This window comes from Trichechus manatus, unplaced genomic scaffold (genome assembly GCF_000243295.1).
Source record: "Trichechus manatus latirostris isolate Lorelei unplaced genomic scaffold, TriManLat1.0 scaffold00078, whole genome shotgun sequence".
NCBI classification, from domain to species: Eukaryota; Metazoa; Chordata; class Mammalia; order Sirenia; family Trichechidae; genus Trichechus; species Trichechus manatus.
The window spans coordinates 4,347,336-4,358,453 of NW_004444014.1; positions in this window are offsets into that span (position 1 = coordinate 4,347,336).

Consider the following 11,118-nt stretch of genomic DNA (forward strand, 5'->3'; position numbering starts at 1 on the left):
TTACTTTTGAGAAGAATATTTGCTCTCTGTTGCTGCAGATACCAAAACTAAGAAATTACAAAGAAACCAATTTTACTTCAATATATTACAGATATTATACATACACACATCATACATTTATAGATAATAAGTATATGTGTATTTTATGTATGGGAGCCCTGGTGGTGCAGTGGTAAAGAGCTCGGCTGCTAACCAAAAGGTTGGCAGTTTGAATCCACCAGCTGCTCCTTGGAAACCCTATGGGGAAGTTCTACTCTGTCCTACAGGGTCATTATGAGTCTGAATCAACTTGAGAGCAAAGGGTAATTTTATACGTGTTGTTGTTAGGTGCTGTTAAGTAAATTCCAACTCATAGCAGCCCCATGTGACAAACCGGAATTGCCCCATAGGGTTTTCTTGTCCGTAATCTTTACGGGAGCAGATAGCCAGGTCTTTCTCCCACAGAGTGGCTGGGTGGATTCTTACAGCCAACCTTTCGGTTAACAGTGGAGCGCTTAACCAATGCTCCACCAGATATCCTTATATATACATATACTGGACAATGAAAAAAGAAGACAGAAGAAGAATTTATGCATTTGAATTGTGGTATTGGTGGAGAATATTGACTATATTATGGACTTCCAGAAGAACAAACAAATCAGTCTTAGAAAAAATAAAACTGGAATGTTCCTTAGAAGAGAACATGGTGAAACTTCAACTTACTTTGGACACATAAACATTAGGAATGACCAATCCCTAGAAAATGATATCATGTTTGCTAAACTAGAAGGTCAGCAAATCCAAGGGAAACACTCAACCAGATGGATTGATACAACAGCCACAACAATGGGCTCAAAGATATCCAAGATTATGAAGACTGCGCAGGACTGGGCAACATTTTATTCTGTTATACATAAAATCACCATGAGTCAGAACCAATTCTATGGCAACTAACAGCAACATGCACATATACATATATTTACTGGAAGTTCTAAAATATAAGACTTCATCCAGTAAGTGGCGGAGAAAATAATTGAAACCATGTCTTCTGGTAGCAATTCATTAATTGAGTGATCATTGGCATTGTGGATTGATGTCAAAGGCTGAGCTTGTTGTCTGTCATTGAAGAGGTTGAGGCAAACATAGAAGGACCACTTACGAGGTCCCTAATTAGGTGGCAAATTTTTCTTAAGCAAACTGTCAACATTCCCTGCAGCTCTAAGACTAGAATTGTTTTAATAGTTGTAGAATTTATAAAAAGACTCATAGGACTATTTCTGTTAAACTGGTTCATGGCTAAGAATGAATTAGATTAAGTTATTCTCAACTGATCCTTTTCTATTTAAAATCTACGTTTTCTTTGGCCACAGTCTGTGAAAGGCCCACTGGGCTTCAGTTTGCTAAACTCTCTTAGTCTCTACTTTAAGCGTCTAACAGATACCTGACGATATTTCTGCTTCAGTCCTTAACCAACTTGATTACTTTCAGAGCCTGCAGAGAACTGAAGGTCGTAATTCTTGGGGAATAGTAATTCCTTCCTTCACTTCTACTGATCTTTCTTCTGCAAACCCAATAATACCTCAGCAGCGTTTATGATGTTTCAAGAGGCTTAACGTGTGTACTTAGACTCTCAACGAATCAATACCTACCAACTTCAATAAGGACTTCTTACTTTTTAATCTGTATAGCATTTAGCCAACGTTATTTTCTTAGAGTAGCCAATGTCTTCTCCCACTGGAGATGGAGATTAACCACCAAAATTCACTGTACTTTACACCCTTGGTCTATGCTGGGGTTTTTATGAGATGCAGTAAGTGTATTAACAAGGAAGGAGAAACGCACAACTACTGAATATTTCATGCTTCTGCTATCCAGGTGGTTTTGGTCAAGCCATTTCTGCATCCAAGCACAAATCCACATTTGGCAGAAAGAAAAAAAAAAAGGACACTGTGCTCAATTAGACACATGGATTATTCAGTAAGGTTTTAAGGCTGCATAGAACAGCGCAGGCTGTTTGTTGGATACAATTGTAGGTGACTTTTCTCAGTTCCTCAAATTATGCTGATAGGAGGATCGTGTTTAGATTAGTTATCTGGGTGGACAGATATTATATGTTTTCTACAATATAGTAACAGGAAGAATTCAAAGAAAACTTTTATATGAGGGTGACAAAAATGCTGACACTTCTTAATTCATGTCAAACACTCTTAGAAAAACTGGTGTTGTGCCTGGAAAAATAGAAGGAAATGTAGTCACTCTTTTAAAGGGTGCAAAGGGCTTTCTCAACAAAGGGGAGCTACACTGTTTTTAACCTTACTTTAGAAGATAGAATTAGGATCACCAAACACAAACTAAACCTGTTGCCGTTGAGTCAATTCCAACTCATAGCAACCCGATAGGACAGAGTAAAACTGCCCCATAACGTTTTCCAAGGAGCACCTGGTGGGTTTGAACTGTTGATCTTTTAGTTAGCAGCCAAGCTCTTAACCACTGTGCCATCAGAGCTCCAGAACTAGAATAAGTAGGAGATAATAAGAGAAACAGTTCATGAGAATTTAAGACAATTCTTTGTAATAATGACAATGGTAACACACTGAATTAGTTTACCTAAAGCTCTCAGTCTCTAGAAATATCAGGCAGAAGCTGGATAAATGCAAATCTGGGATGTTGCAGTATAGGTCCAGGTGACCGCCAAAATCTTTCTGTGTCTAAGAGTTGAATATTCAGATGTCTTTCTGGATGGACAAACTAGAATAAGAATACTGTTTCCTGGGTAGAGAATTAACACTACCTTAAGTGTGTAAGGCAGTGGTGGGTCCTGATAGCTCCTAGAACTCTCCCCATCATAGACAAGGGCTCCTGATCTGACACACAGGTGCATTTGCTGAGGTCCTGGCAACCATTTCTCTCCTGACAGCTCTTTTTCCCCTGACTCCTATTGCATTTTCTTGGTTTCTTGCTGACCATGTGTCTTTATTTATATCAATACATTCTTCCTTAGACATCTTAATGAACTATGCTCAATAACATAATAGGACCTCAAATGTCGGCTCAAAACCTAACTGAAATACAAATTAGTTATTTGGACTTAAACAAATAACTTATCTGGAAATCAGATTCTCTCCAGTCAAGGTTGTCCCTTAGATTGACAACCTCCCATTACACCACTTGAAGTGAAAAGCACCTAATCAAATAAGGAATTTACCAATTCAGGAATTGTCTTCTGACTTGATACTGCAATGTCTAATTTGGGTTCTCTTGTTTTTGCTGAAATTCCTTTGTTTTCACATTGTGGACATTCTCTCCTGAGACTAACTCTTGTTGGCTTTCTTTTGGATTTTTTCCAAGATGCTCTTCCTTATATTTATTTCCTAAACACACACACACATGCGCACACACACACGCACTCACACACACACACACAGACACACACATAGAGCACTGAAGTGGAGAAAAAAATTCTACCTGCTGTCTGCCCCACATCTGCTCCTGCAACCAAGCATTCTGACCTGGTGGTTTTAGCTGAAGCTTTGCATCAAATACAGCTCTGTGCCCAATGTACAAACCATCACTGATGTAAAAGGAATGGAGAAAAGAAAAACGATTACTAAAACAATTTGGGTGAAAGTCTAATGTCCTACAGCTCTATCATTTCTCTCATTATTGTCATCAACTTGTCTTTTTCCTCTACATTCTGGGAAAAGTTCCTAAGTTTTTCCTCTACTCCACTGATTTATTTTTCAATAATGTCAAATCTGATTTTACCATCTCCAGTTTGGATTTAAACTCCATTATTACAACATGAATTTATTTGCATTTTCCAATAGTGCCCCCTATTATCTCTTAATCAGTCTGTTTTGATTGAATATAGGAGTTAATATTTGTTGACAACGCTATGTGCCAGTTCTGGTACTTGGTACTAAATAATATGCATTACATTACAAATGTTCCATTGTGTCTCCTACTAGTGTACTTTCATCTCAGATCTTTCTGTTTTTATAATCTTTTATTTTTATATAGAAGCCATATTCATGCATACTGTGAAGAATTTGTAAATACACTTTTGGAGCAAAAAATATAGAATTGTAAGACTTTCAGGGGTCTGCTTTTCCTCTTTGTCATTATGATGATATTCTTTTTTCTTATATCACAGTATTTTTCAAAGGCTTCCATTCTGGTGACTCATCCTTAAATCTGTGGATCTGTGTTAGCTTCATGTTTTAACAGCCTGCTTGATCCCACTCTTAATCTCCTGAAGAAGAATATTTAGCTTATCTGAAATATCTAGAAGTCTTTCTCCCAGGGCCATTCATTTCTTGGATTTTGTTGAGACTAACTTTTCAGGATATAATACATAACTATCCACACCCCTCTCATGTCCTGACACACTGTCACTTTTGGGGAGTCACAATTGCAAATAGGTAAAGAAAAAGGTGGTGGAAAAGTAGGCTTCTGGATATCTGAAAAAAATCACTGCCTGGTAAGTGGAGTAATTCATGCCTAGTTTTGTTGTCCCGTGGAGAGCATCATATCTAAGCCAAAGAAGGGGGCAGAGAGTGAGTGAGTTCATATGTTTCCCTTTCTTTTTAGGACAGCAGACTTGGTAGATTTCTTCAAGCCAAATACAGACATGTCAGAAAATATTTTTTTCTCTAGTTAACCTTATTGTTCCTTGCCTTTGTCTTCCATGTATTGCTTTTGTATTTTCTACAACTTCATGAGAATTTTAGTTAGCACTTTGGAGAAGATCTATCTTGGATCTTTGCCAGATATCATTTCAAACCATTAGCTTCCCATCCTGAATTCTATTTGCAATACTGAGAAAAAAATTCAAGAAGGTCAACAAAATACATCCAAGTATTAGAGGATAAGATGTATGAGTTTAGACATAAAGGACTAAATTTATACAGTCTACAAAAGAGAGGTCTCCAAGGGAGGCTGTCTACGACATGATATATAAATATCCTCAAGGTAACAAAATAAACAAAACAAATTATTTACAGTCACAAAAGATAATAGGGCAAGAATGATTGTCTGAAGCTAAGTGAGGGAAAGTTTACAGTAGGTTATAAAACAAGAAAGTTTTTAGCTGAAAGCAAAAGCAAGCAATATAACTTACACACAAAAGTCAAGATCCATCACAGACATGAGACCATAAAATACAGTTTAAAAAACTTACAGGAATGGGCAAGAATATCTGTATCTCTTGAAAATAAAGATGAATGATTATTAAATATTCATTGTAAAAATTAAGGTCAAGTCTCAGTGTTTCCTGCTCTCTCTCTGCAAGATTTTTGACAAGCTATTTTTAAATAAGCATAATTAGAACATTACTGGCTTCATATGAGTATTTGTCCACCATATCCTAAAAATGATTTCCCATAGATTCTGTAATGATTCCAACTCATGTCCTCCACAAGAACAATATGTGATCTTATCACTCTTTTCTGTCATTACCAAATTTTTGAAATGAAAAGAGTATACATGTCTGTGCTTACTTAACTCCTCAACTCTTACCCATTCCTCATCGTTTATCATCTGATTTCCATTCTCACTTCTCTACCAAGATTGTTCTGTGTTCACTAATGGGCTCTCACTTCCCAAATGGAAAGACATACTGTTATTTATATTCTTACTTGATCAACCTGAAGCCTTTGTTAGCATTGACCAACCCTTGCTTTTTGAAGGCTCAGCTTTCTTGGAGTCTATTCTCCCTACTGACTTTGCTAAATCTCTGTATCCTTCTTTATCCTCTTAATAACATAGATATTAACCTTATAGGTTTATATTATTGTACAGATTCAGAGTGCAGTAAAAATTACAATTAGTAGTAGCCATATCAGATTTCACTGTGAAGTATATTAATAAAAAAAAAGTTGTAACAATTTTCTACTGATCACTTGCAACATGTCTGGACCTGGACCCACAACCATGGGGAATATAAAGAAAAGTAGAACACGGGCTCCTCTCTCAAGTAACTTACAATTCAGTAAATAATAGAATGCTAAGTGTCAAATTCATGATTTATATAGTAATAAGTATTACAGAAATTTAACTGAATTCCAAATCACTGGGATTTGAAAAGGCCAAAAATGCTTAATGGAAGAAAAGTAACTTGAGCAGAACTTTGATTTTCTCCCATTCCAGAAACCTTGTGAGTTGGCATTCACTGTTCTACTTAAGGAACCCTGGTGGTGCAGTGGTTAAGAACTCAGCTGTTCACCAAAAGGTTGGCAGCTCGAATCCACCAGCAGTTCCTTTGAAACCATATGGGACAGTTCTACTCTCTCCTATAGAGTCACTATGAGTTGGAATCGACTTGACAGCAACAGGTTTTTTTGGCTTTTATTCTACTTAAAGTGGATATCATGTTTGCTTAAAGAAGAAAGTAAAAAACAAAAACACCACCACCAACAAAAAAGAAATCCACACTCTGAAGGATGTCATTTAAAACTCTTCACAATTCATCGATAATCCAACTTTTGGACTGCTTTTCTATGTTCTTATGCAGCAACCATATGCCATCAACTTGCACACCAAATATAGCTTATTCCTTAAACTTCGAATGTCTCAATTTCTTGTAATCTCGTACATTAAAATCCTAGTTTAAATCCTAACCCAAACTACTCCTCTTCCTTGACATCTCACCTTGTCTTCCTATTTGGAATCGATCTCTCCTTTCTCTGCATTCCTTTCACACTCTGCTCATTCACTTATTCAATTACTTGCCCATTCTGGCTTATCCCAGAGGCTGGTATGCAGGTGCCTTCTCCCACATGAGAGTATAATCACTTTGAACTCCTGCACTACATTGCGCTTTCCTTTATTTTCCCAAAAAGCCTAACACAGTGGTTGAATGAGTAAATTCGAGAATGAGCTAATTAATCCACATTTAAGGAATGAATCTATGTTGTGTGAATAAATGAGTAAATGCAGGTTTTTTTAGGTCGCACATAAAATCCATTTTTCCAGGCATTTCAACCTGAATAAGTCTTCAGGATTAAAGTTGAACAGCCTTACAACCATAGATTTTGCCACTGTGAGCTTTATTAGTGCTTGTTAAAAGACCAGCGCTATGTAGAAGTCTGTGCTCTGCAGCTCAAACTCAAAATAACACCATGTGTTTGGAGGCTTGTTCCCCACTCCCCAAGTTAACTTCTCCTTTTCATCCCTTGGCTTTGATCCTAACAGTTTATTTTGGCCTGAGTAGTTGTTCTATCTTGTCATATGGTAATGCTTTCTAGTGGTTTACACTTCATGGTGAGAAAGTGCACACCAAACATTCGTTTGCCCAGAGGTTACTAGATAAACAACTACTCATCCCTTTCTCTCATGATTTATCTTTTCATTAGGGTATGAATAGTAAATGACACACTTTGAAAAGTTAATCTCATAAATAGTCAGCCACTTGGTACAATTAATTCTCTCATTTAACAAAAATGTCTAAGGACATTTAGCACATGCCAGTATTGCGCTAAGCTTGGGAGATATAAAGATGAGTACAGTAGGTGTTTCAGCCTTTAAGCAATGCCTAGGTTAATAAAGTGGGCTGGAATGTAAATAAGTAATTGTCATAAATATAATAAATTCTCCAGTAGAGGGAACAGTGGCTTTGCAGGCAAAATGGTGAGGAACTTGGCTGTCAGTGATTGGAGAGATAAGAAAAAGCTCTCAATGCCACAAACTTCTCCCCTACAGACCAATCATAGTGACTAGATGCTTTAGCCATTCCTAATCGAGTTTGAAAAATATCTGCTTAAATAGAGTTAATGCAATGAATTCCATTTTAGGGAATGACTTCACAAAATTAGTTTCCCTTTAGTCCTCTAGCAAACAATGGAGAGAGGAGCAGGAGCAGCAGACAGAGACATTCAATGATGAGTTTCATGAGATGGAGCATACTTGAATACAACTCAGGGAGCCAAGTGGCTCTGGATGGGTAATGAACACCTGGGTCTTCAATTCATGGAGATGAACACTCAAAGGTAATAATGTGCATCCCAAAAGGATTGCAGCTGCCAGGGTAGGTTAGAGGAAGTGAATGCAAACTCTGATCATTTAATAACATTCCTGAGAGCAAAGCAGTCTGCCATGTAATGATTTTGGTTATTTAAAGGTTCCATTTCAATCAGCATTTATACACCTGGGATTTCTTGAGTTTCTCTTTCTCTCTCTCTATCATACACACACACACACACACACACACACACACCCCACTCTTGGGTGTTCTGGTCAAGGCACAAGTTATGCAAACACACAAAAGTTAACTAACAAACTGGAAAATCAGCAGTATTAGAATACTCCACAACTGAATCATTATCAGATTATCAGTCAGGTTTTATGCCACTTTATAATTCAGGGGAAGCAACTAGCGTGCAGTGGTTTAGAATTTCCAAGAAGAGGTAGATAAAGAAGGCTTTGTAACTAGAGAAATCTGCATACCCTTCATGCTTTTCTTCCTCAATATAAATTAAAGAGAGAGAAACACAAAAACAAAAACATAACTGACTTATAAGAGGAATATGGATAGATGCATTAACTATTGAGAAGATAGCCAGTGCATTAGCTAAATTTACCTATTATAGTGCCCTTTGCTGCTTGGCAAGTCATTCGTTTGTTTATTGCAAAGGGACGTTTCCATGTGCCCCTTTCTCTTAACCAACACTAAAATAAAGCGTGCCAGATAAAGGACAGGACCAAGGACAGCTGACATGACTATTCCTGCCGCGTACTACTAAATCAGAATTGCTGACACTGAATACGAGTAACAGATGGTGGGGCCGAAAGCTAGTGAGGCAAGTGATTTGCTCAAAGTCGTAAGAATTTCAGCATCAGAACAAGAAAAAAACCCCAGAAAGACCTTGAAGCTAAATGCTATTGTTTACATATGTTGTCTCATTGAGAAAGGAAGTCCCAATCAACTGTAGAATAATTATACTGTGTCCATTCTTTATTAGATTCAATTATGGAAATGATAGTTTTGTTGGAGGAGAGGCAAGTAGCCCATTTCATCTGCCTCTACTGTATGAAGGGTGAGGGGTATATAGGAATACTAGAAGGGAGTAAATGCTTTGAGTACCAATGTGCTATTCTAAGCTATTGAACTGTATTCTCTAGGCATTTGACATATGAATATGTGTGCAAGGGGGTCAGTCTGGTCAACATTATAGGTGGATTTCCTTGACATCAGTGTACAGAATGAATTGAGCAGAGTGTGAAAGGAGAAGAAAGGGCAGGGAGTTTGAACTCAGCGAAAATAAGTTATGAACCTGTTTCTGTCATGGAAGTCAAATATAAGAAGAGGCTGAACTAACTAAATCTAGGACTTTGAGGGTGATGATGCCCCCTGTGAAGACAGAGAGTAGTCATTATCTTTGTTTACTGAGGATGAGAAAGATATCTTTCTAGAAATACTGAAGTTGAGATGCAAGAAGGGTCTCCAGTGGAAACATCTAGGGGGCAGTCTGATTCACTTCTGCAGCTCAGAGGGCATATTGGGTCTAGAGTAACAGACTTGGCAGTCACCCATAGAAATGTGATAAATAGGCTATAACAATGAGTGAATTTTCAAAGGAGAGTTGAAGAGAGAAGAGAAGTGAGTTGGGAACAGAATTATTGGGAACGGTTTCATTTAAAAACTTGGTGAATGAACCACAAAAGAAAAAAATGATATATTGGACTCCATCTAAATTAGAAACTCATGTTCTTTGAAAGGTACTGTTAAGAAAATAAAAAGACAAGTCACAGACCAGGGGAAAATATTCACAGAACACATCTCTGATAAAAGGCTTGCATCCAGAATATATCAGGAATTTTAAACTCAATAATAAGAAACAACTTGATCAAAAAAATTAGCAAGAAGTTTGAACCGATGTTTCAGCAAAGATGCACAGATACTTTATTGTTTATTATGCATGGAAAGATCATCTTCTCTACTGGTGGGTGCTTATAGACAATGGACTGGAAACATCATTAACTCAAAATAATAATATAATAACCATAATAGCATATCCTTATGTAATGTTTACCACTTGCCCCATACTGTTTTGTGCACTGTACAAATGTTAACTCAAAGAGTTAATAAAGTAGGGGCTTAATAAACCATTTTACAAATGAAGAAAGTGAGGCACAGAAAGGTAATTTGCCCAAGGTCACCCAGCTAGCAAGGGCTGAGCCCAGATTTAAACACAAGGAATCCATGCTCTTGGCTATGACACTTTACTGTCTCTCACATGACAAATAAGTACTCACTGAGGATCTACTCTATGCCCAGCACTTGGTAATACAGTGTAGAGTCATAAGGAATTGACTAAACATAATTCTTTTCCTAGAGGAGCCTAAAATCTAGAGAGACAAGCTTCTGTGCACCAAATGCTTGACAGCATCTAATCATAATCCAAACTGTGCAATTAAAATATAGACGATAAACACACAGAACATCACCTTCTTATTTGAAGGTCAGGGTCTGACAGTGACAACTGGAGGATATTGAAAGCCTCTGAAAACTATAGTTTAGAAACTCTTCAGATTAAAGCAAAGACCCCAAAACCTTAAAAGAATTCAAATAAGGAGGAAGAGTTCAAATATTATGGAAAAATAATCTATAATCTTTTATACTGCCACAATTATCAGCAAAATATTTGTTGAGTATCTCTTCGATGCTTGACAGGGTCCTTGTGTTTTAAGCAGTTTCTAATAACCTAGTGTAAACAAGGATGATACATGTCCTAACACGACAATGACCCAATGAAAATATCTCCTCATGGTAGACTCGCTCCCTTGATGAGTGAGCTGAAGTAATTCCTGTTAGCCAGGTATTATCTCGACAACACTAAAAACCCATTCATAAGAGCCTTGGGTTTCCGTCTTTATTTTTCTCTCCTTCTAAACTGGTAACATCTCTTTACCCAGAGTGAGAACTGTGCAAGATGACGGTGATAAAGAGCTAGGAGGTCAGCAACAAAAAGAACATTTCTGAATTAATTGATTAGAACAAAAAATAGTGACTTTGAAGCTGTAAACACAGAAGTCAGCCTGTAAGTATACTATCTTCCACTAAATCTCAGATTCACTCCTTCAAGCAGCCCAGCCTGGAAGGTAGCCAAGCATGTGTGCCTCTAACAACTGCGACTGGGGTGG